Here is a 27,886-nt window from a genome sequence, read left to right as displayed (position 1 = left end):
ACTACACATTTCCTAAATGAACTAATATAAGGCTATATCACCAAAACACAGTATAAAGCAACAGCTACCATGCAGAGTTCAGTCCAGGAAATGTTGCAAGATTACATAAAATCCAAGGAGTAACCAGTCCGTAGTAAAAATCAAAATTGTTGTTTATTAGTGCACTCAGTAGGTTAGCGCTTTCACAAGTTAGCTTCTTTAGACCATATAACTGAGTGAAGACCAAACATCCATTTTAAAAACATGTATCACCAATCAGATTCTTACACATCATGAATGGCTCATTAATTATTAAGTGCATTATAAAATCACATATAAATTCCATTATATCATTTAAACATCAAACTATTCCTAAAAATTGAATAAACAATCTAAAAATACATTTAAATGAACACTCAAAAAACAACCTTCAGAAGTCAGAAACATTATCCTAATTACGATTATTGACTTCATGTACCTAACATATAAAACTATTGAAAAATAAAATCACAAATAATAAAATTATATATATATAAAAATAGAAATGTATATATATGAAAAAAGATGTAACTAGTAACATCTATCTAACCTTCAACCTTTTGGTCCGAAGAAAGGGCTTCAAAGAAACCCTTTCATTCAGACCTTTACCCACATCAGCATGTAGTCTGATAATCCAGTTGGCCTCTCTTTCTTCTGTCAAAACACTAATAGTGCCACCCCTTATACCTAAATATACCACTTCAATGACCACAAACGCAAATATGTGTTCATGTCCCATGGACATGACATGTTTCGCTAATGCATTAGTCACTGTACCTGTTCTGATGTTGTATAAATGCTCTCTTATTCTGTGTCTGAATTGTCTGTCAGTCTTTCCTACATAGAAAGACTGACATGCTCCCCAGACAGCCAGATAGACCACATGTTCCGTTCCACAAGTGGCTACACAATTAAACCTAAATTCTCTCCCTGTATCAGGATGTATAAATGTGTTAATGCATCTAACATGTTGACAGAAGTTGCACTTACCACAAGGTGTGGTACCTACTATGACTCCTCTGGCTTCCCTAGCATTTTTATGACATAATATCCTCTTTATATTTCTCTTATTTTTAAACCTAAATTTTGGAGTGTCCCCTATATATTCTTTAATTTGTGGGTCAGTCATCAATACTCCCCAGTGTTTTTCAAAATTTTTTATAAGTGTTTATAAGTGTTTATGAGTGTTCATTTAAATGTATTTTTAGATTGTTTATTCATTTTTTAGGAATAGTTTGATGTTTAAATGATGTAATGGAATTTATATGTGATTTTATAATGCACTTAATAATTAATGAGCCATTCATGATGTGTAAGAATCTGATTGGTGATACATGTTTTTAAAATGGATGTTTGGTCTTCACTCAGTTATATGGTCTGAAGAAGCTAACTTGTGAAAGCGCTAACCTACTGAGTGTACTAATAAACAACAATTTTGATTTTTACTACGGACTGGTTACTCCTTGGATTTTATGTAATCTTGCAATATTTCCTGGACTGAACTCTGCATGGTAGCTCTTGCTTTATACTGTGTTTTGGTGATATTTCCTATTTTCTTAAGCACAGCTTCTACCTCCCGGATTTTAGCCTGCTTTTTTGTTGTATAATATAAGGCTATATATGCTAATTGTGAATTACAGGTTAGTAAGCACAATGGATATTATACTTCAATTCTACTCACAAAGTAAAATGTTAAATCCATTTCACTTCTTGTTTTGTAGGTTAATCATTTGAAATGTTGGGACCCACTACAGTGAGTTCCAAAACACAAAGACTGAATGGATGAAAAATGGAGTTACAGATATCAAGTCTAAGATTGGCATATCCCAGAATATTCCCTTTTCGCTGAGGTATTGTGCAATCTCAGATTTGGTGTACATAAATTCAACGGGTGTGGGGGCTTGCCCTGTGCAAAAAAAAAAAGAAGTGTAAAGGAGAAGGGTGGTGATCTTTGAGAGTCACTTTTCTCCTGGATTTTGGCTTGTCAGCACTTGGCATTTCGAATCCCATCATTTCAATAGGGAGCCATTCTGTAGTTAGAATAGTTCATCCCACTTTGATCAAACCTTGAATTAATTTGTTTATATGCATCTTTCCAGCAACTGTGAAAAGCAATGGACATGACATTACACTTCTTATGTAGGTCATTCTCCACATACAAGTTCCAGTACAATAACACCCTCACAGCCACTCACTTATTAAAACTCCCTTATGATAATAGATTGACCTGGGCAAAAGGTGCTCCTGCATCATTTGATGTGTTTGAATGATGGTGCCATTGCACTGGGCTATGTACTGTCTTAATGGTGCCATTCCTTTCTAGATAAGCAAGCCAGGCCCATGCAGCCTCCCTCCAGTTATACACACACACACACACACACACACACACACACACACACACACACACACACACACACACACACACACACTAAGGAAGCTACCAGCAACTCCTAGACACACACACACACACACACACACACACACACACACACACAGCTCTAGAAGCTTCAGTGGTGATTATACTAAGACAAACTGAGATCTGGCTAGTAAAAAGAAAAACTAAACAGGATGAACAGACTGAAGAAAAGATGGTGGGAACTACATACTCCCACAAATGTACATACATACAAAATAATGAGGTTCATCTCAGTAGGGGCCCATGCAGAGAAAAAGCAGAAAACATTGACTGTTTACAAAACAATTCAATAATCATGTTCTGAATAAACACACAATTCCAGCACAATTTTTTCTCAATTCATGGTTTCAGTAGTTTGCAGTCAGATAGATGCCATTTAAGGCTTACTTATATGTGGTCAGTGCAAAGTCTTTTGAGGAGCTTTAGTGCAAGAATTGAATGTCACGGTGAGTTTCGCCTCATGTACTGTATAGTGTTGTGGTGGAGCACTTGTTATGTTTTTTGCCCTTTTCTCCATTGTGATGCAACCATGGAGTTGGTATACATAATTTAGCTGGTCTGGGTTGCAGGGGGACTTGTCACCCCTGCAAAAATTTTTTTTTGTGCTTTTTATGTTTTTGATTCACTGTTTTCAATCTTCATCTTTTGAAAAATGGTGAGTCAAAATACAGTACTTTGAACACTTGTAGATAAATTATCATTAAATAATTTGCCCTACAAAAATGTTGCCTAAACCCACTGTAATCATATTAGATATTTTTAAAGTAAAGAAGAGATGTGTAAAAGCAGGTATAGGATCATAGGTTCATAGGTTGGTACTAGGCTATCAGCCCTAGGGCCTATACAGTGCTAGCCATAACAATTCCCTGGCTATTTCTTCCCACACTATTTACTTCCCTGGACCCCTGTCTAGCAGGGCGATTGACGTAATCCCTGTGGTGAATTTCCTTTCTCCCATCCAATCATCAAGGTTCCTTTTGAAGAGGGCCAAAGAGGCACTCTGCTTGACATGTATGGGCAATCTCTTCCAGAGTCTGGGGAGTCTCTGGGTCAGGAATCTATCCCTCCAGCATGTTATGTTTATTGTGATAACAAGGTTTAGATCCCTGGAGCGTGTGGCTCTGAGGGATTGGGATTTCTTTAAGTGTAGCATGTCCAACAGCTCTGGGTTTGACATGGCCTTGTATGTTAAGCAGAGATCGCCTCTGAGTAGACGATATGCAACAGAGTATAGCTGGAGTTTTTTAAGGCAGTCAGCGTAGGGCATCTGCTTTAGGCCTGTGATTCTTTTAGTGATGTATTTCTGTGGCCTTTCCAGTTGTTGCAGATGTCTTGAGAGGTACATACCAAATGGGGCATTGTATTCTATAATGGGTCTAATGAGGGATGAGTACAGTGGGACAATGACCTCCTTTTTTCTGGATGAAAAGCCCTTAGTGATGAGGTGTGCCACATAGAAGGATTTCCTGACTGTTGTGGCGATGTGGTTATCAAAGGTGAGACCACTGTCCACCTGTGTCCCTAAGTCTCTTATCACACTTTTGGTGTTTAGTGTACTGCCACCTATATGGTAATTCAAGGGTACATGTTTTTTCCCAAAGGGGATAACTATAAATTTCTTGGCATTGAGCTTGAGCCCATGGCTCTGGCACTAAGCATCTGTTTCTGTAAGGCCCTTTTATGGAGTATCCACATAATTTGGGGATTCAATAATGGCTCCCAGTTTGCAGTCATCTGCGAACTTTGTTAGCCAGAGTCCCTTAGTGTTGACCTGTACTTCAGTGAAGTAGATGCCAAACAAGATGGGTTCCAGGACTGAACCCTGAGGTACTCCACCTGTCACTTGTCTGAAGCTGGATTTGGAGTCGGCTACTTTTACAGTGTGGGTTCTATCAGTAAGCCAATTAGCAACCCATTGGGTGACTTAGGGATTAATGCCCAGCTTAGTAAGTTTATCTATGATTCCAGAGTGGAGGATGGTGTCAAAGGCCTTGACAAGGTCTAGATAGACTGTGTGGACCACCTTACCCTTGTCCATGGCTCTGGAGAATGATTCGAAGAAGTCAATCAGGTTCAGGAGACAAGATCGGCCCTTCACGAACCCAAACTGGGTGGGGTCCATTGTTTGAAGGCTGCTTGCCAATGTCTTTGTTTATAAGTTCCATGATAATATGCTCCATGGCCTTGTAGATAAGGCTTGTCAGACTGATGGGACGGTAGTTTCTGGGATCCAAGGTGGAGCCCTCCTTGTGGAGTTGGATAACTGTAGCTCTGCGCCACTCAGTGGGCACGACACCGGAGGTGAGGCTATGATTAAACATGACACTTAGGTGAGGTGCCAGTTCATATTGTAGTTTATGTAGTACACAGCCTGGGATGTCATCTGGTCCCATGGATGCTGTATTCCTAGCTTTGGAGAGTGCATTTCTTACCTGTGTGGCCGTTATTACCGGAATTTGGCAATCTTCCGGTATTGAGATGGGCCATTTAGGGGGTGAGAGGGGGGTGAAGTTGGCACTGAATCGATCTGCCAGGATATTGGCAATATCCTTGGGATCAGTATATTTAATGCCATTCTGTTTTAGCTCAGAGCAGATCTGAGCATTGCCATTTAGATTCTTGACATAGTTATAGAATGCTTTGTGGTTGTCATTGGAATCTTTGGCAATTTTATTTTCATAACTAGCTTTGGAGGATTTTATGAGGGATCTCAGTTTCTTACTGAGCCTGGTAAGAGAGTTTTTTGCATCCTGGGATTTTCCTCTTTTCTGCAACAGTTTCTTCCTTTTGTTGTAAAGTTTATTTATGGCAGGGGACCACCAGATTGGCTTCCTTTTTTTGGTTGAGAGCATCTTGGTTCTATTTGGGATGGCACGATTCATGCATGAGTGGATGTGCTCATACAGTGCCTTAGTGTAGGATTCAGCAGTTGAACTTTCAGTTCCCTTCCGCATGGGTGTCATGAAGTTTGTCACCTCTGACTTGAGTAGCATGAAGTTGGCTTTGGAGAAGTTGTTTTATGGAGGTTTCCTTGCTGGGGGGTGGAGGTGGGATGTGGATGTTAAGGGTGATTAGCTTATGGTCAGACCTGACTAACGAGGGGGTGACCATAGGTGTGGAGCATCGATTTCCCATGTTGGTAATGACCAGGTCTAGGATATTGGAGCCCCTGGTGGGACTATGGATTAGTTCATCCAGGGCATTGGAATTTATGAATTCCAAGAACTGTTGGGCAAAGGTGTTGGTACATGAGTAGTTTTCCCAGTTAATGGCAGGGTAGTTAAAATCACCCAGTATTAGGGTGTTTGGTTCTATCTTAATATTTTCCAGTATGTTTAGAAAGGTGTAATGAGAATCTTGGGGTATGGTGGGGGATCTGTAGCAAGCTACAGTTTGGATTGTAGTCATACCTAGTGTTAGTTTCACCTGGAGAATTTCAGACGCATTGTGTTGGGCAGCTAGCCTGGTGGTGTGAATATCCCTTGGTGAATATGACACTACTCCACCTTTAGTGTTTCGGTCCTGGTTTGGTGGCCGAAAAAAGTGTGGTAAGAGTTGTAGCCTGGCATTGCAGCGGTGCTCTCTGGAGCCTTGAACCAGGTCTCAGTTACTGCACAGATATCGATGTTCTCCATTTTTAGGAGTGCCTCGAGAGAGTGCATTTTGAGGTTTAGACTTCTAGCATTGAGTAGCATTACCTTCAGATTTTGCATGCTTGTACCTCTTACGGTGGTGGTTTTGTCCTTTCAACTCTGCCTAAAAAAGGCACTATAGGGGTGGCAAGAGCCTTAGCCAGTAACCTGAATCCCAGGGGCGACAAGTGCAGACCATCTCTGGCAAAGCATCGTGGTCTGTCAATCATGTCATCCCAGGCAGAGAGATACTGGATCCTCTTTGAATGACACCAGAAGCTTAGCCAATTGTTGAAGTCAATCATTTTGTCCTTATATTGTGGTATCATTCTGGGCGAAGGCAGGATGCTACTCAGGGCTAGGGTCTATATGATTTAAACATTTAAGTATCTCACAGGAATACAGAAACTACAAGGAAATAATATATGCCATGAAAAGTGATGAGTAATAAAAAGGGAGAAAAACAGGCACAAGATGCAAGATGGAAGCTTAGAGGATATAATGCATTTTAAGAGAGTGATGAATGAATGGAATAATTTCAGTGATGATATAAATGGATCAAAACGTGACAAAATTCAAAACTGCACTGAGCAGAAATAAGGGGATTCTTATGAAGAGCCAAAATGAAAGGTAGGGAGTGGGCAGGTGTGGTGAGTCAAGCCCTTTGAATTTGCTGTCAGAATCTAAATCCCTGCATTTCAGTTTTTTAAAGCATATGAATGCCTGGATGAAAATGGTGTGTACTCATATGCTCATTATATCAATGTATGTAAAATAGACAGTGATAAAAAAGAGATAACAGCTGGAATACGCAACCACCATATTAAAAGAGAGGAAAATAATTTATTGAATAGACATTTGAAATCTATTTGTGTTTGTTCCATCTAAATTCAGCAAACATATGAAATTCATGAAGTGAAGCCAGTTTGTTTTTGGAGAAAAAAAAAAAAAATGGAAGTCACTTTCCTAGTAGTATTCTTTGCTCAGTATATATAGGAATAACTAATGAGTTTTCTGAGATGGCTCATGTATGGGCGTTATAGCCCATTCATGTGCAATATTTTTAGTATGTGTGCCTCTACTTGCATTATGGCAGAATTGCAGCATAGAATTATATATACCAGAGTTCATTCTTAAAGTAGAATACATTTAGGCTTACCAGAGTACATTCTTAAAGTGGAAAGTTGTACTTTAATAACTTTAATTAACCTGACTAGAACAAGTGTCCCGTGTTCCACTGTTAATCAGGGTTTCTTGTATACAGATGCCACTTATCATCTTTTAAATACATAGACAATCAAAGAATGGGTGATAAGTTTAAATGTCTTGGACTTGAATAAGAAATGGTTTGCTTGCATCCAGGGATATAATGGCATGGCTTACTCTCATGGGACTGAGCTGTCCTCATTTGGACTCGTTTTAGAAATTATGTTTTGAGCTATCTTTGGAAAAGAATTTGAGATTGTTTGGATGTTACATGAAATTTTCATTTAAAATTCCTTTTCATTGGGTAGCCGTATCTTTAAACTGTGAATGTGTAGTTACATGAAACAAGTTTAGTTTTATACACACAGTAAATAACATAAATGTGTAGGGGCTGTTTTACAACAAAAACAGTGAGATACTGTTTTAGGCTGTAACCCACAAACAAGACAGAGTAGGGTATAATTAAAGTATGTAAATACTAAATAAATGTTTGAATTGACATTTTGACATGTTGTCTTCTCCAAACAATAAAGTAATATGAAATGTAAAAATAAACAGGGTGACTGGTCAGCATATTAGGAGATGTTAAATCCTGTTGGATTCTATCTGTGGTCAGTAATTATGGCTTCTGTTATTTGTTAGTCTAGCTGTGTGCTGTGATCAAAAGTTGAACTGTGGTCAGAAGAAGAGTCATGTTTTATTTAAGTCAGAGGATGTGGGTTGTGTATTATTTATTTACCCAAGAATCTTCAAGCTAGATCAAAGGAACTAAGACAGTGGTATGTGAAACCCTTAACATTGATTATTACCAATCTTCTTTCTCTCAAATGTCTTTATCGTGTTTTATTGATGAGCATTTTTTGATACATTTGATGAAGCTGGAATACATTTTGCATTGTACTTTGGTTCCTAGACACATCAAGCAATGCCTATGTCTTGTCTGCACCATTGGAAAGTAGCACACCTATATCAGAAAAGTACACCCAGTGCTATATCAGCAACTGATCTGCTATGCAATCGAATGTGCTAGATGACTGCAGTCATACAGACATTAAATCAGCATAGGTAAAATAGTGACAAATAAGGAGGTGACAGCTGGCATGTGCAACCGCCATTCTGCCATTATTTACAAAGAAAATATGTATTTTATTGATGTACTGTGGAATCTTTTATTGCAGAAAATTTTCAAAGCTTTTTGTGTTTCTTCCAACTATATTCAGCATACATCAGATGCAAGATGTGAAACCAGTTTATTTTAATGTGTTTTATATATTTTCACCAGTTAAACTTTAGCTTTCATGTGAAGACTCTACTTAAAGGCTATGTAGTCCCATCCTTAGAAAGATGTCGCCTAGATTAGGCATGCACAATATCTAAAACAGTACTCTTGAATTTTTCAGAGTATACTATTTATACTATGATGACATATAGTAATAAATGTCAGATGCTAGAGTCATAAGGCACAAACACACGGACTACTTTGCTTTGTCTTTGGAAATGTGCCTGAATAATTGGTGTACAATATATGTCTCCTTCTCAGCAGTCATTTACTTCCTTCTCTTCAGCTTAATGCTTACTACATTCCTTTTCTAAGCCTGATCATTTTCCCCATATAATAGTTATTGTACCCCTTCTCCTCATTGAAGTACATTTCTACTCAGTACTTTTCCCTTTCGCCTACTTGCTCTGCATTCTTAATTAACACTAGACTCTTTGCCCACAAAGATGCACTTTTTGTTGAGTATATGCTTGAAAAACATGTTATCTAAAATGTAAACACTCTATTTTAAGCTGATATTATGTTTTCTATACACAAACCAATGTCGTTGATCGAGATCTTTATTTGTTTATGTTCAAGCATGCATAATGTGTGTGTGTGTGTGTGTGTGTGTGTGTGTGTGTGTGTGTGTGTGTATTTATATATATATATATATATATATATATATATATTTATATATGCATATATATATATATATATATATATATATATATATATATATATTTATATATATATATATATATATATATATATATATATATATATATATATATATATATATATATATATATATATATATATATATATATATATATATATATATATATATATATATATATATATATATATATATATATATATATATATATATATATATATATATATATATATATATATATATATATATATATATATATATATATATATATATATATATATATATATGCATATATATATATATATATATATATATATATATATATATATATATATATGCATATATATATATATATATGGGTTTACCTGAATTAACCGAAACTGCAAATGACCGACAGCGAGATAACCGACACTGGAAGATTGACAACAGAGAAGACCGACAGTTGAGAATCCTGACGCTGAGAACACCAACATGTTAAGGTAAGTGTGCAATAGGGACGGACGTTAGGGTCAGGATGTGGGTAAGGTAAGTGTGTGATAGTGACGGACGTTAGGGTAGGCTGCGGGTGAGGTAAGTGTGCGATAGTGACAGACTTTCGGTTTAGGGGCAGGTTAAGTGAGTTAGGGTTAGGGTGCGGGTAAGGTAATTGTGCGATAGTGACGGACTTAAGGGTTAGGGGCGGATTAAGTGAGTTAGGGTTAGGGTGCGGGTAAGGTAAGTGTGTGATAGTGACAGAGAAGGGTTAGGGACGGATTAAGTGAGTTAGGGTTAGGGTGCGGGTAAGGTAAGTGTGCGATAGTGACGGACCTTAGGGTTAGGGTTTGGGTTAAGGTTAGTGCATATATAGTTGTGTATGTAAGGTTTAGTGTAGGTTTGTAAGGTTTTTGGTGTGCTTGTGTTGTGTGTGTGTTTTTCGGGAAAGTTATTTGTTTTGTTGATTGTCAGGATTATGGTTTGTCGGGAATGTGAAGTTTCGTGTTTTTCAACTTTCGGTTTTGTCATGTCGGTTATTTCGTTGTCGGTGTTTTGGTTTGTCGGTGTTATCAGGTAGACCCATATATATATATATATATATATATATATATATATATATATATATATATATATATATATATTTATATATTTTATATAGATATACATACATATATACTGTATATTTTTTATTTATTTTATTATTTATTTATCATTTGTTGACCGGGAAAGTCCGACTAGGTTCCACAGAGCCTGTTTTCAGCGGAGGCCCGGGGAGAAATGCTCCAGATGCATGTCTTTGGAATGTGGGAGGAAACCGGAGTACCCGGAGGAAACCCACGCGAACACAGGGAGAACATGCAAACTCCACACAGAAGGCACCCCAGCCGAGAATCGAACCGGTGAACCTCTTGCTGTGAGGTGACAATGTTAACCGCTGCACCACTGCGCCACCCGTATATATATATATATATATATATATATATATATTTATATGTATATATATATGTGTGTATACACATACAGACATCCCACACACATACCCAAACACACTTACACAGACACACACACACAAATATGCATGTTGTATAATGGCTTTTAATGTAATTTGCTGTTAAATGTAAGTGTGCATGTAATTTGCACTAGAGCAACTTTTCTCCCCAGGTTCCAGCTGATAAAGGGCTCTGGCCAGTGGCCAGTTGGACTACTCTGCTGCCAAAGTAATTAAACAACTATAAAGACAAATAAACAGTTATATATCTTCTGTTAACACACACACACACACACACACACACACACACACACACACACACACACACACACACACACATGCATTTTGTTAGTAAAAAGAAAAAAAAAACAGAAGTCAAAACTCACTTCTTATCAAACTTTGTACTACAAATTGATACTTTTCCCTAATAAGTATTCTTGGTTTGTACACTGATTACTTATCCAGCACTGCCAGTACATGCTACTTTGAGGTACAGTGAACGTGGCTTTCAGCAATTTAATTTTGTGGTATTGCCACTTTCTGAAAATGCCTTTGTTGGGTTGACATGTATCCCATTGTTATTAGGAGACATATCTATGCTCCATTTTAAATAATAGCTTGTTGTGGGGTTGCATTCCTGCTTGCTTCAGCTCTTAGATCTTTATTTTAAAGACTGTAAAAACATTTGTCACAATCAGATTTGGTTGCTGATTGACTCAGCCCATGCACTAATTTTTTTTCAGTCCTGACACATTATTCTTTGTTCAGAACTCCTGCATGGATTACTGAAATCAACACTTTGCATTCTTTCACTGTTTCACATTTGCCATTCCTCCCTTCTATTTCACTTTACACACTAATGCAATTTTTGACATCTTTTTTTCCGTTTCACACTTGTTATGCATTCCACACTGTATCTCAACTCAACTCCTTCCTTACTTTTCATTCCCAGATCTCTCCGCTTTTGATTTCTTTAATCCACTTAAAATACAAATATCCATATCCCAAAAACCTACAGTACCACTGAAAAGATTTGCTCAGACTTGTCCTATAGTTCAGAGCATTAATATAGACAGTATCTACCTAATGGAATGGGCATTTAGTGAAATGTTTTAGTTGCATGTATAAAACTCAAAGTTTACTGTTCAGAATTCAGTAGATCATTCATTTATCACACGCAAATACATACAGACACACATATCTCGGCGGGAGAGCCTTCTGTGTGGAGTCTGCATGTCCTCCCCATGGTCGAGTGGCATTTGAAAGACATGCATAGAATGGGTGTGCCTACACTGAAGGTTGGGTGTCGAGCTGGCACCTTAGCAACCGTAAAAAAATCTACTGCCAATCATTTGTGGACCGGAGTTCCACTGTGGCGACCCCTAACCGGGAAAAGCCGAAAGAAGATATATATATATATATATATATATATATATATATATATATATATATATATATATATATGTATATATATATATATATATATATATGTATATATCAGAAAATATCACTGAAGTCCTTCAGAAAAACTCCATACAAAGTCTTCAATAGTGTATTTATGGGTGTAGACGGTAATGGAACATGTTTATGCCTATCAAAGGGATATTTATGTATGCACACATAAAGGAGTATTTAGAAAAAAATATTCCATATGTTTCCAAAAGGCATGCAGACATCACTGAAGTGATGGAAACATTTATGTTGGTAGTCATTAGTGAAACAGCAAGACAAACGTCCCATGTGCCTCAGAAATTTGTAAAAATATCACTGAGGCACTTGTAAAAATATTTGAAATAGTTGTAACACTTACACAGATGTCTTGAATGTTAGGACCATTCACAAGCACACACAAAATACTATGTGCAACTGTTTAATTTTCACTTTGGCTGTACATAGATAAAAAAATGTTTCAAATTCTCTGAACATTTGCACAGATGTCTCAGATGCCTAAAGCATTTGCACAAATACTTAAAGCATTCTTTACACTTAATCACATATACAGAACTCTGAAAGAGTGATTTAAATTCTCAAAATTTACCCAAGTGCTGCTCATATTTGTAAAAATTCAACAATGCCATCAGCCATTTTAACCAATCGGTTCATTTTGTCACATTATTTACGCCATTGTTCTAAATTCTTAAATTTTAAGTTAATCCAAATAATGTCTTCATATAAGTTTCGTTCTTTAATTTCTTATTCGCTGTATAACTGTTATGTTGTTTTATTCTTTTATCAAGGGTTCAGTGCTTTAAAGTTAATGCAACTTAATTGATATACACTGCCCTTGGGCTTCAGAAACATTTTCCACATCATAGTAAGCAATTATTTGTTCCAGATGTGGATGACTCAGAGATGCACTGAGTGTGAGCAGGGAAGCCAAGAAATCCCACTGGCCACATAGCATGGTGGTAATGGTAGTATAATGACATGGCAGTGAGTAAAGTTATGAAAATGAAGGACTCTCTATATGCAAATGAGGTTAAACAATATGGTAGACAATTCACAGACTTGTATATACCATGAATAGAGGACTAGATCCAGAGTTATTGACTGCAATAAAATCCTGGAATTACAGAAGGTGAATCACAGAATGATTTATGTGGAAGCCACAGCAATAAGAAGCCTGTATATATACAACAGGTTGTACCTACCACTAGTAGTTATGGTCGTATAGAATCTGAGTCATCTCTGACATTATCCATTTTGGACAAGACTGATAAAATGTCATCTGTGAAGATACCAAAGGGAAATACCCACCATAAATGAGCCTCATTACTAATACCTTAATCCACTTTAATGAATGTGAAATATAGTGGTAGCACATAATAACAGTGACATTACTTTGTACTGGTGCTCTTGTAGTCTGAAGCCATGACGTATCTATGTAAATGATTGACAGAACATTATCTGCAGTACAGAACACATTTACCCACTTTGTGGTTACCTAATACCTAACAGACATACATACCTGGGGCATTTCAAATAAAGATTCTCCAAGCCTGCTGTAGTTGTGCTCAAATATTCAGGACTCTATTGTGTCCTATTTAGGACTCAGCCCCACCCCATCCAGAATGGGAAGGAACTCTTCTATCTTTGTTAATGGTAGTTCAGTCAATGGGCTTCTTCCTGTCACCCTGTGCTTGTGTGCCATGTGAGGAGCATACCCTTGGTTCACTTATCATGAATGTGGCCCAATGTCTGACCAGTTCATAGTTTCTTCCCTGGCCCCTAATAGAATTTATGACATTCATCACAGGCCACCAGGTAGGGTTGTGTGAAGGTTGGTCAGATTTAACATGGGTGATCATCTGCTGATGATGAAGGGACAGCAGCAGGAACTCATTCTCTGTGTAGCTGTACCAGTAACTGCATCCTGATAGATTGTCATAAAGTAATCTTCCCTAGCAGAATGAAACTCATGGTGGCTGGCAGGGAGCACTACCTGATGAGTATTCCTGGATAGCTGGCTGCTTGTAGTGGACCTGTGATCTAGATCATGCTTTAGGGCTTTGTTGTGCACTTGCATGAGCACCTTTAAAGCACACTGAGCGTGCATGGCCAGGTCAGTGACCCTGACAAGGATATCTGGAAACATATCTTACTTTTTTAACTGATGGAGGCACTAATGCTCATATGTGCTGCTGGGCAAGACACACCTAGTATACACATGTCATTTTATTTTTACACCTAAACATCCCCTTCCTACGCAAACATTTTTGCACTGCGTTATGGACACATTACGACAGGTTGTGATACTGAGATGCCCTATGTTGTGCGATTGTACCAAAAAAGACAATGGGCATGACAATGAGAGGTTTGCTATAGTTCACTGGAATGATACATGGTAAATGGCTAAGTGGCGTGGATTCCAAGGGCAGTGAGTGGGCAGGGTGTCCTTGTGGTTCAGCAAGGAAAGCAAAAGCTGCACTTATCATGCTGTGTAGGATCCATCTGAGTGGAACTCATATGAGGGTTCCCAGTATAAAATGGATGCCTAACACAGTCTTGCCAGTGTAGTCTCTAATGCAACTGATTGCTATGTCCCATTCTGGTGATGCCCATGTTAATAGCTGCATAAAGGCAGCTGTACCCACCAGGGAGAAGTGCAGAACTAACTCAAAAATCAAGCCACCCTGGTAGAATCACAACATCAATAGGCTGTATAACAGAATGAAGAAAATCATGGCAAAAATTAGGAAGTGCAGCACCCAGCAGGATAAAAACACTCTCATAAAACTAAACGAATATCTCACTGGACAAATAAAGTCTACCAAAGCCAAAATTTAGTTAAATTTGGCCTCCCAGGCCAGGGACAACAACAAGGCATTCTTTAGTTATGTCTGGAACCTCAAAGTCATTACACAGATGTGTGCAGAGCTGTGTTAATGGAGCCACCTGTACTGAGTCAGAAGATACACCAAACCTACAGGCAGACAAATTTAGCTCTAACTTTTCCTAACTCTACCTCAACCTCCCCTCACAAAATGCCATCAAATATAACTCTCCCCACTATCACTAGAAAACAGGTCATCAATGCTCTCTGTAAGGGCAAGAACACCGCATAGATGAGCCCAGACTGTATCAAAGGATGTCTTCTAAATAGCAAGAAACATGACCTATCAGGGCCTCTGGATTTGCTTTTTAACTGTAGCCTCCAAACTGGCTTCATGCCTCACAAATGGAGAACAGCAACAGTCATCCAACTGCACAAAGGTGGGCCATCTAAAGACCCTCATGCTCTGTTTTTTCACAATGTAGGACATCCTAAAGCCACAGATTGATCTCTGAAAGAGAAACTACAGTAAAATGGAAACAAATATAAATAGTTATTCAGCTGAAATAAGAGCTAGTTGTTTGAATCCTTTGAACCAGATTCATGTATTTATGTTGCCATAAAAGCCTGTGCATGTGTGTGTGTGTGTGTGTGTGTGTGTGTGTGTGTGTGTGCGTGGGTGTGCGTGTGTGTGCGTGTGTGTGTGTGTGTGTGTGTGTGTGTGTGTGTGTGTGTGTGTGTGTGTGTGTGTGTGTGTGTACGCATTTGGGATTAATTGCCATTTTTTCTGCATCATCTAGCACTTATGTACACTTTACCCTCTTAGGTATAAAAGTTATAGTGTAATGTACACACTACTCATGTCATCATTTCAGAAAACTGCACCCCACTAATTCTAGGGAAAAATGAAGCTAGACACACAAATACCTACATACACGTATTCTGGACAGCAAATCTGGTCATTTAAACCAAACACCAATAACTAAATAAATAAATGAACTAGTTAAAATGAAAAATGTAGCCAAAAACCAACAAAAATAAATCCATTTGAAAAGTAAAAAAAAAAATAAAAAAATAAAATAAATGATGGACCACAACTAGACAGTCAAATGCTATTACCTGCAAAATGGAATAATTTCTAAATACTTACACTAACTAAATTATTACTAAGCCAATAGAAGTAGACATTTCTTTTGCTAGTTTATGAAAACAAGGATGATAAATATAACTACAAAATAAAATGCTTTTGGGATTAATTTAGAATGTGTTGTTGAAGATGTTGAGATACGGGTTGAGAACTTCCCTCTTTGATTCATCTCCAGAAAGTAGCAGAGTCTGCTAGCCTTGGTTGAGGAGGTCTACAAGAATGCTTACACCAGGGTTCTGATTCAAGGCAAAGAAATCATGCATATGTTTGATATCTGGTGGGCATTTGAATCGTAATTGTGAGGCCATTGCCTTGGTAAATAAGGTCTAGTACCAGCACCTATCCTGGTATAGGCCCATCTAGTCCATATAATACTATTGGCAGACATTGTTCCAAGCACTATATCCCTATTGACTGACATCTGGCATATACATTATAGCATTTTTGCCTTGCATGAAGACATGAACTTGTTTACTTCTGATGTAAGTAGGGATTGATGACATCCTCCAAATCAGACAACTTTCAGAAGCACAAGGACTCAAATAGTATTGTCTCGGAGATGAACAGGGACAGTTATACTTCCTCATCCTTTGCCTCCCCTCTTGATGACCTTTCCTTGAGGTGTACCTCAAGGGTTATTTAGTTCTTCCTGGACTGGCAGCTGATCTCCATTCCTTCTGCCATTAATACATAAATGAGTTTCTGGGGAAAAAGTTGGAGGAGCCTTATGTTCTGCTCCGACGGAAAATTGTCAATAAAAATATCATTATTACTGCCTGTAAAAAATAAGATTCTTTTCTTACAGTCCATGTAAACCTGATACCCTATAAAAGTATCTGGATGAATGGAATGCGCCCATCACCAGGTATCTTCAAGCTGCTTCCTTTGTGATCTGTCCATTAAATGCAGGTCCTAAAGACCACATCATTTGAAACAATGTCACCGAACAACAAGTAGAAAACCCTCAAAGGTGTGACAAGAGAGAGTGTGCACCTCTACTACATGGTAGCTAACAGCCATTGAATATTCATCACACCTGTCCAAATTCCACTTTTTCTGGATCTGACCCTGGGGAAGCTTGCCAACCTCTCACCTTTTGGGCTGAAGGAGGAAGACGTCTAGACTCTAGTATGGGTTGTAGTGTGGGCTATCAGGTTGCACAATATAAGAATGATTGTGCTGACCTGTCTAGAACTGTATTTTCAGAGATATTCGTATGTAGAATTGCATCATCCTCTTTTAAAGAGGGGGGAGCTCAGGAACAATAACCTGGGCACCCAGTTTAAAGGGGCTGTTCTCGTTGGGTAGGTCTGTCAAGATTTGGTGTATGATGTCTTGGCCTTCACCAGTTTGGAAGTCCTTTATGATCCTGCATAGTGTTGTCTTCCTATTCTTAGTCTATTTGATGACTTTGAAAGGTACTTAGGTGTCAGGTAGTCTGTTCCATCTACTTCTGATCAAGGTACCCAAGACCGTGACTCCACTGGCCCAGCTTCACCTGTCCTATCTTTAATATAAGGCTGTTATGGGGGTTGTCATTCTATGACTTTGCCCTGGCTTGGAAAGTCATCTCCAAGGACCATGATGTTTTTGATAAAGATACAGATGTCCATGTCTTAGAGCTCCTATATTGTCTTCAGGAAATAGATCCTGTCAGAGACCAAACTGATTTAGCAGACATCTTGGGACAGGTGCACACTCTGCTACTGGATGGGGCCATAATGATCATCTCTTATTTGACAAAAGGTTACATTTTGTGGGCTATTATTCCTTCCCTGCAAATTAACTATCAACTGTTTCCAGTGCCTGTCTTCAATCTCCAGGTCTACCAAATGCAACATTCATCCCCCATCCATCCTCTGACAATGTTCAGGGTTGGGGAGGTGATAGAAGCATCCTGAAGCAGTATGACACTGTTAATGCAGACAGAGTGTTTTTCTAATTCTCCCATCTTTGCATATGCCTAGTAACACCCTGAGCTGAACCATGTCTCACTTCTGCAAGGCGTCTCACCCACCATCAAGCAGCACCACTTGGTTGTTTCCCTGGTCTTCACACCAGGGAAATCATAGCAAATGAGTGTGCTCCACATATGTGCACCCCCCATGGGCTGCAACATCAAGCATCCAAGGCACAATTTGAACAAGATCTCCTGAGGCCTAGTCAGGGCTTTATTCCTGTATATCACCGACACCCAAGAAGGTCAAACATTTTGCATCTGTTTTTATCTAGTTCGGAAAAGAATAGGCAGTTTCTACCACATCCTGACTCTCATTGACATCACTCATAACATCTGCTATATACTCTTTTGCAGGATGTGCTGCAAAAGGTCATGCCCGTATTGTCTTAGGTAATTGCATGATTTCACAGGACATGATGGACACCAGAGGCATACTAATGTGAGAGCAGGGGGTGCAGTCCTCACCAGGTGCAAAGAATACCAGAGTACAGCCTTACTTTTAATTAAAATAAGACCAAAGCCGGATTCTTTAAAAGTGTTGGAACACCCTCTTCTGTGTGTATGTGTATAACGATGCATGCATTCTGCACAGAATTTAAATACAAGATGTGTGCGTGTGTGTGAGTGTGTGTGTGTGTGTGTGTGTGTGTGTGTGTGTGTGTGTGTGCGCGCGCGTGTCTGTGCGCGTGTGTGTGTTCATATTCATTGTTCATTCCATGCAGAATTTAGATACATTTGTGTGTGTGTGTGGTTGGGAGGGTTAGCATAACTCTCAAATCTGGACAAAGCCTAAAATAATATAGGGACAGAAGGCCAAAAATAGGGACAGATTTAGACAGTTGCCAGGATATCAGGTTTTGAATTAGCTGGTATCAAGAAAAATAATCCTCACCTTCCCAGATTTCTGTACAGCTCAGTGGCACTTTGGCTAGGACACAAACAATCATAGCACCCCAAAAGGATGGGTTCTAGAGTTTGAAGCTCTCAGTATCTAATAACTGTGCTGTTGATGTGCATGGTATATACATTGTGCAGCTCATTCTAATGTTTTTTTACAAACTTTTATTAAACTATAGAAAGACCAACAGCAAGAACATATAACAACACGTGTCACATGCACATCAAATGAATAACATGCTGCATTCCTTACTCCCTACCATTGCAGGCATGATACAAGCATGCACATGCGATTAGTTTTAAAATACTTGCAAGCTTAATATGAAAAGCTATAAAATCATAATGAGTTATATACTAAGCTCTCAAACTTTATATGCACTTCTGCTAAGCTTAAAAAGTATTGAAACAAAGGCCACATCGATTTCAGCTCATTCTAGTGTTCTAAGAAAATTTCAGATGTCCATTATTGGCCTGTAAAAGTTTTGTTACTATAGTATTTTTGTATTACTTCTCATACAATTTGCCAGTCACTAACTGCTAAAGCAGTTATCAAACTATTATGTAAAGCTATTAGAAGTTGAGATGTGAATGAGAAAAATCATTAAGATAAAAAACTTAGTTTGTTAATGAAATTATCCAGCCTTTCAGTAATATGTTTACATAATCACTGACTCACTTACTAGCTCACCCAGAGCCCGTGTACCATACCAGCCTGAAGCTTAGTGGATAAAAAAGGGTGACTCAAACTCTCAAAAAAGTCAGTTTGAAAATTTATAATAGAAAGATGAAAGGAAAGATGATCATACCTCTTCATATTCTTACATGAATTAGGAAAAAGGCATGCAATGTTATTTCATGCATATAAAATGATGACCAGATCAGAAATGTAGACACATTTTTAAACTCACATAAAACACCATAGGCATGAACTAGTCGGTAACATTAGTACAGTTTCACACATATGGCAAGGAAAATCAATCCATATTTAGAACTTATACGAGATAAAGTCACAATTACTAATTTGGGAAACTTGATCAATGGCCTACATCATGTCTGGGACTGTATATGGTTTCCACCTTTTGTTGTGGTTAAAACCAGACTTAGGCTACACCTGTCTCACCTCCTGGGACCCTGCCCATGTCCCGCCCACTTTCCACCCATTCCGTGACGTTGTTGCGTTACATGAGGGAATGCCCTCTTTTTCTGATTGTGATGCCTTTTTTTCTGCAGACTTTTTGAGTCAGGGATCTGGAAACCACTTTGTCTGTGTGTTGGTTGAAAGATAGGGTATAAAGTGATGCCCAGAAATCTTCACTTTTTTAAGAAATGGGATTACATTTTCATTATAGTCTTTTATTAATAGAGGAAAACTTCTTAATAAGGAGCTTATTGTATAGTGTCCATGTGCATGGCTTGGAGAATAAAATTTCAGTTTTGCCTGGAACCTGTTAGATGTGGCCGTAGAGTCAAGGACAAACAGTTCATCAGTATACATAATGACCTTAAGGTCAGGCAGATCATCTGTCAAGTCATTAATAAAAGGTAAAATTAGTAGGGAGGCAAGAAATGGTCCCTGTGGGATGCTAGTATTAAGGGCTATGGTGTCTGAAATTAGATTATAGGCTAGTATGTAGAATGTTATATTTTTACAATAATGTTTAATCACAGAATAGTGTTACTACCAAAACTGAGTTTAATAAGAAGGGTGTGGTCCACAGTTTCTAATGCTCCTGTAATGCTGCTAAATAAATTGCTCATTAAATGGCTGTTATTCATGTTATTAAATATGGGGTTTACGGATGAAGAAAGAACAGTAATCGTGCTGAAACCATTGTGGAAGTCATGCTGCTCATCACAGAGCAGAACCTACTTGTTTATGTGCTCAAATAGTGGTGTGTAAGCTATTTTTTAATATTTTTGATCTGATGTTGTCAATTTTCATTCATTCCTTAACTGCTATGTTTAGATTTGACCCTTGGATCTGACTCAGCTGTTACTTTAACTTGTGGCCACCAAAAATCTCTCAAGCTCCTTCCTTACCTATAATGCACCAACCCCTAACATACATCAGATCTTATAGGATCATAGGAGGTTACTAGGCTATTGGCCCTGAGGCCTTTATAAGCCTAGCCAAGAGTTTAGCCCATGTTTAGACAAGTCAGTGCCCAATGTCCCAGTCCAGCAGGGACACAGGTATAATCCCAGGGGTGTATTTTCTGTTTCCCATCCAGTCATCCAGGTTGCACTTAAAAAGGGATAATGAGGTACTCTGCTTGATGTAGAGAGGGAGTCTATTCCACAGATGGGGTAGTCCCTGGGTCACAAATCTGCCCCGCCAATAAGTCCTATTGATATCACAGACCAGGATGAGGTCTTGCATATGGGCTGTTCGAGTGGAGCTTGACTTGCGGATATGCAGCAGTCCCATCAAGGCAGGGTCTGAGATTGCCTTGTATGCCAGACAGAGGTCACCTCTGAGGAGTCTGTATGAAACTAAGTAGAGGGACAGGGCTTTCAGCCTATCCATGTAGGGTAGATGTCTGAGCCTCTGGATTCTCCTGGTGAGGAACCGCTGTGGTCTCTCTAGCTGCTGCATGTGCTTTGCGAGGTACATGCTGAAGGAGGTGTTGTACTCAATAATTGGCCTTATAAGGGAAGAATACAGGGATGTTATGACCTCTTTGTCCCTGGATGATACCCTTACTTATGAGGTAGGCCATGTAGAAATCTTTCTGTACAACAGAAGCAACATGGTGGTCAAAAGTCAGGTTGCTATCAACCTAGGTGCCCAACTCCCTCACTACTGATTGTGTACTTAGGACATTATTAATGTGATAATATGTGGGGACGTCACTCTCTCCAAAGGGGGTGATGATGCATTTTTTGGCATTCAGCTTAAGGCCATGTTTCTGGTACCAGTCATTTCTTTGAGTGAGACCCTCTTGGAGGATGCCCACATCACTTGGGGAATTGATGACTGCGCCCAGCTTGCAGTCATCTGCAAACTTGGTCATCCATAGCCCACTGGTTTTGGCCTGCACCTCAGAGAGGTATATCCTGAATAACAGAGGCTGCAAGACCAATCTCTGGGGTATGCCACTCATTACGGATCTACTGCTTGAAATGGCTTCCCTATTTTATTTTCCACTTTCGCAATTAGACGTGGTCACCTTGAGCTCTTGAGCAATTGAATATGACGATAAGTCTTTTCAACTTTATATTTTTCTATAATAGTTTATTGCTTCCTATACTATAAATCCTCCCTCTGCTTACACTCTGTGTAGTCCTTTTTTACCATTGTTGGTAATTGTTGTCAATATTTCCACCCTTTACACTATTTACTGTTATTCTTTGTACCATCACTGATATTTTCATTCTTTATTTTCTACTTTAAAAAAGACTTCCTCTTATTCCTTTTCTTAATAATCTAGTTTAAGATGTCAGAAAAAGGCCCTTCTGGATTTAAGAAGTGCCAACAGTGTGGGCACAAGTTGCCCTTGTCCAACGCTGACTTATGTGTTTATTGTTTGGGTCTGGATCATCTGCAGGTAGATTGCTCGATCTGTAAAAACTTTAATATGTGTGCCATTCCGGACAGAAAGAATACACTTATTTTGAAAGGGTTACTCCCTACATCTTTCTCTGAAGGTATTGCTGGAGCTCAACCATCCAAATAAAAAACTAAGAAGCCTTCCACTAAGCCTCCTAGACCTTTAGGATCCTTGACTCTTCCATCCACGGAGCCACGAAAGAAAAAAAAACATAAATTGGATCCAAAGATTACTACTATTCTACCCACGCTGGCTCCAACAACAGCCTTCTGAGATCCAAGAACCAGATATTGACCCATATAGATCTGGTACATTCCAGAGTTCCTTCTCCTTTTATGGAACTCTAAGTCCCCATCTCTAGATAAATGTCTTTCTTTCAGCAGTCAGACTGAAGCTGATGTGGACAGAATGATGAAGGAATTTCTCTCGGCGCAAATACAGATGGGAGCTCTCCTGATGCGATGCCTATCTCTTCAGGCCAGAAGCCCTAGTTCACACTATTCCACCAATCTTGGCTCATTCTCTGATCTGTCTATCTGTTTTAGAGCTCCTGGATCTGAGTATGCTGAGGCTGTCTGGATCGGGTCTGAAGATATTTGCAACTTTGGATCCAAGGAAGTCTCTATGTGCTCCTACTCTGACAGCATTGGAGCTAGATTACTCTGGGAGCCATAGCATCTCTGTCAGATCTGAGGTGCTAGAGTCCACTCTAAAGTTGTCAGAGATGCCTCTGCCACTCAGAGCCTTGACACTGGACAGCTTGGCAGGAAACATGACTTCTTGACTCCATCGGATCTTCTCTCCATTGTGTGTTCTGCTTTTGAGGTAGTGGAGTGAGTTTTCTCTGCTTTTGCAAGATAGATGGTCCCCGTCCCCCTTTGGATCTTCCGTCTGGATCCCAGGTGTCTCTGCACCATAAGGCACATCATTTTATGCCACAGGGACAGCCAGCTCAAAGTCTGCAGGCTACCCAACAGGAGGCACTTAGAATCCCCTCAGGAGTCTGTCACCAAAGATACGGAATTTTATGAAGTGGAAGGGTCCTCAAGATCACCACCTGAAGACATCTCATTTGGAGACATCACTGAGATCCTTAAACAGAGGGATGGCTGGTCCTCTGATAACCCTTCTCCAGAGGAATTGCTATTCCTGCAGGCCTGTAGAACTCACCCATCTGCCTGCTGGGTAACTCCACCTGCTGATGAGCTTATTGATTTGATCTCTAGGAAGGCATGGCAGTATCCTGACACAGCTGAGCCAAACCTCAAATGACAAGATCAGATTCTGGCTCCACCCGTAGGTGGGAATTTTGGAGCAAAGAATTGCACATAGATGTTATGGTCATGGTGGAGGCCACCAAGAAGGAACTTGCCAAGAACAGTTTCTATGTCCATCCCCCTAACAGGGAATTTAGGCTATTGGACAGATCTGGAAAGCATGTGTATGCTTCAGTGACTTTTGCTTTCAGGTCACTAAACTATCTGGCACGCTTTACAAGACTACAAAGGGACCTGATAAAGGAACTGTCAAATTTCTTTTCAGGGACCACTACTGCTGAGATTCAGTCTTCTATGGCCTCACAGTTGGCTACCCTACACTCTATTTCTAATTTGTCCATGAGGCTTATCCCGCATGCAGCTGAAGGTGCCTCAAGGGCGACAGCTTCAGGCATTTCTATCAGGAGGCATGCTTGGATGTGCTTGTGTGATTTTGTGAAGCCCTTCAAGTCCTCATTCATCATTTCACCTTTTATTGGCAATTTGTTGTTTGGCCCTAAAGTAAAAGACATACTATCCAGTTGTGAGAAAGACAGAAGGACACTCTCTGCTGTGGACAAACATTTTTCAACCCCTCAAAGACCTATTTCTAGGAATCAATGAGATGGTGAAAAAATGTGGTTCAGAAAGTCTCATGTTCCTTTCAAGATCTGTGTGGAGATAGTTCCCCCAGGGGCAGAGGAGGAACTCAAAAGGATGACACCACCCATGTGGCAGAGGAGGGCCACAGACCAAGGTTCCAGAGATCCCTTATCCGACAGACCCTACCAGTGCTCCTGAAAGGAAGCCTGATTGCCCCGTCTGGAGGCCATTGGGGCTTGATTATCCCTGCACCAAAGGGCCTGTCTAGACATAACAAAAGATAAATGGGTGCAGAGGATTATTTCAAGAGATTATATAATTCCCTTTTCCCTTCCAGCTCCATCTCTATGCAATGTTCCTGATGTTCCATCCAGTCAGAGGAAAGCAGCTACACTAGAAATAGAAAAGCTGTTAGATAAAAGAGTCATCCAAGAGGTCCCACCAGACCAGATAGAATCTGGAACGTTACACAAGATTCTTTTTATTGTCAAGGTAAACAGGGGACTGGAAACCAATTTTGGATCTCAGCAACTTGAACAAATCAGTTAGAAACAAAGATTTTAAAGGTCATGGTTCAGTCCATTCTGCTTGACAGACCTTCAGGATTTATACTAACACATAAAAATGAACAGACAATCCAGGAGGTATCTACACTTCTGGCTGGGAGCCAGTCATAACCAGTTCAGAGCACTGACCTTTGGCCTCACCACAGTCTCCAGGGTGTTCACCAAATGCATGGCAGTGGTGGCAGCTCACTTGAGACTGCAGGGATTCTGAGTGTTTCCATACCTGCATGATTGGCTCATTACCACCCCGACCAGGCATCTACTGATAAGAGCATAAGGTCAAGTACTCTAGACTTACTCCCATCTGGGGATAACCATAAATTACAACAAAAATCAGTTAGGACTGTCTCAAACACTGGAATTCATAGGGGCAATTTTAAAACAGTATCAGTGACAGCTTCTCTTCCTCTCTTAAGAGTACAAACTATCAGATTCCAGGTCAGGAAAATAATTCACAGTACCACAGTCTCAGCCTAGTTGATTCTATAAGCCTTGAGATCACTGTCGGTGGCTATAGTCCTAGTTCCTCTATCAAGATTTTACATGGGAATTCATCAATGGATGTTAGCAACACAATGGTCTATTCTTTATCTACACGTCAGCCCAAATAATAATCACTCAGGAATGCAAAAGATACCTTTGGTGGTGATCAGATTCTACAAGGCTGTCATTTCATTCTCCCTCAGCCCAAGGTCATAGTAACCATTGACACATCCCAGATTTGGTGTGGGCACTTCTGGGAAAACAGTCCAAGGCACTTGGTCCCTGAAAGAAACCAATATTAATATCAATATACTGGAAATGAGAGCAGTGCTCTTAGTGTTTCAGGCCTTCCATTACTGTCTAATATACCACCAAACATCAACACCAAAAATTCAAAACCACAGCCATAGAAAATTACAGGGAAAATAAATATCCCTTTAATATCTCTAGTGTCTCAGACAATAAGAAGCTTTCAAGGAGTATATTGCACTTTCATAACACAACACATTAAATAGGCACTTAAATTAATACAAAAATACAAATACTCCTTGAAGGGAATCACCTCTGCTAGAAGAATTTCAGAGCTTCAGGCATTGTCCTCTAAGTCTCCATACTTGAGTTTTCATAGGATAGAGTAACATTACGCACCAGTCCTTCTTTCATTCCTAAGGTGGTGTCAGAATCCAGTATCAACCAGCACATTAGTCTGGCACTTTTATTTCTTAAATTTGCAAAGGTGAATATATGTAGCATTTATTAGATGTTCACAGGCAATTACATTTTTACTTACATAGATTGAAAGAAATTAGGAGGACAGATCAATTATTTGTGTCCTTTGCACATTCTAAATTGGGCAAATCAGTTGCAAAGGTAACTTTAGACAGATGGCTGATGGATTCCATGTCATTTGGGTACAACAAGTTGGGTCTAACCTTACCAAAACCTTTAAGAGCCCATTCAACTAGTTCCATGGCAACTTATTCGGTCTTTCTATCCAGGGCTTCCATCGACGACATGTATGCAGCTGCAGCCTGGGACAATACTCATACCTTTATCACTCATTACAAACTCTATCTGGTCTTGAGGGGAAGAACAGACGTTGGCTCAATTGTGCTCAGGAATATCCTTCCTTAGAGTCCAACTGGGCTTTTAGGTAGCTGAGAACTCTGTCCCAACAGTTGAGGAATGAATGAAAATAGACATCAGATTAAAAAGTTATGTACCTACCATAACATTCCATCTGTGTTTTCCATTTTTATTCTTCCTGAACTTCCCACCCACCAACACCCAACCTATTTGACAGTTGATTTCTAGAAGAACAAGAGAGGATAAGGGCATCACTGTTCTTCATGTTGAGCTCCAGGTATAGTTTCTTCTGTTAGGAACATGATGTTAGTAATTCTTACTTTATGTAGGCAGCAAACAAGATCTGAGGTATGTTACGGGTTGGTGCATTGTGGGTATGGGAGGAGCTCAAGAGGTTTTGGGTGGCCATGACCTAAAGTAATGGTCAAGTTGGATCCAAGGAATGGATCCAAACCCAACAGTTGAGGAAGAATGAAAATGGACACCACAGATGGAACATTATGGTAAGTGCATAACTTTTTTTATGAGGCATAGATTTAAAATTGGTCTGTAATCTTTACATTCTTTGGAGAGTGATCTTTGAGTAATGGGATAATGATGTAATGCTTAATTTGAGAAGATTCCAGAGCAGGGGATAAAGAAAGACTAAAGGTGTGTGTTGGAGGATGAGCTATGGTGGAGAAAGTGCAGTGAGGAGGTTATAACCTTGAGATGGCATTATGTTGATTTAATAAGTCTATAGTTTCTTTTATTTTAATTAATTACTCAGGACCCTCTTCTTTTCATTCGTTGTTAATGCACTTCCTCTGGATCTGCCTTACTCAAATAGTGTGATGTATGCTGATAATATTTCCCTCATTGAATCTAGTAAATCCCATTCTGATATTCAACTAAAATTCCAAACAAATGTCTATGATAATTACAAATGGTCCTTTTGCAATAATTTGCTTATTAATCCTAAGATAATCAATGTAATGCTGTTTGCTACTTCTCATAAATTAGATGCAATTCATCCTATCTTATTAAAGGGTACACAGAGAAATATAATCCACAGCATTACTGAACAAAATACTTAAGACTTACACTCTCAATATTCTCACAGACAAAATCATTCACAAAGAACTTTCTTAATTAAAGTTGTGCTTTTGAGGATTACACACCTTCTGCACTAAGTACTGTTCATCTATAGCTAGAAATGTTATAATTCTGAACTTGAATACATATTAGCATTATTGCCATTTTATTCCTTCGGTAGTACTCAGGCATTACAACTTATACATTTATACCACTGGCATATCCACTTGCTGTAATTTACTATAGGACAGCAAGTGTCTGTTAGTTTCTAATAGTGATACTTTATTGCTAGGTACTTTGCCTTTCAAAATTTTAAAAT

General features: G+C 39.1%; 1 protein-coding gene across 1 annotated transcript in view; it reads left to right on the top strand.

Moving 5' to 3' along the window:
• Nucleotides 1-27,886, top strand: part of COL9A1 (collagen type IX alpha 1 chain) — a 655,564-nt gene that overhangs the window by 27,437 nt on the left and 600,241 nt on the right. The gene's annotated exons all lie outside the window — the stretch shown is intronic.

This window comes from Protopterus annectens, chromosome 2.part2, assembly GCF_019279795.1.
Source record: "Protopterus annectens isolate FY-2018-M chromosome 2.part2, PAN1.0, whole genome shotgun sequence".
Lineage (NCBI taxonomy): Eukaryota > Metazoa > Chordata > Ceratodontiformes > Protopteridae > Protopterus > Protopterus annectens.
This window is presented reverse-complemented; position numbering and strand designations above follow the sequence as displayed.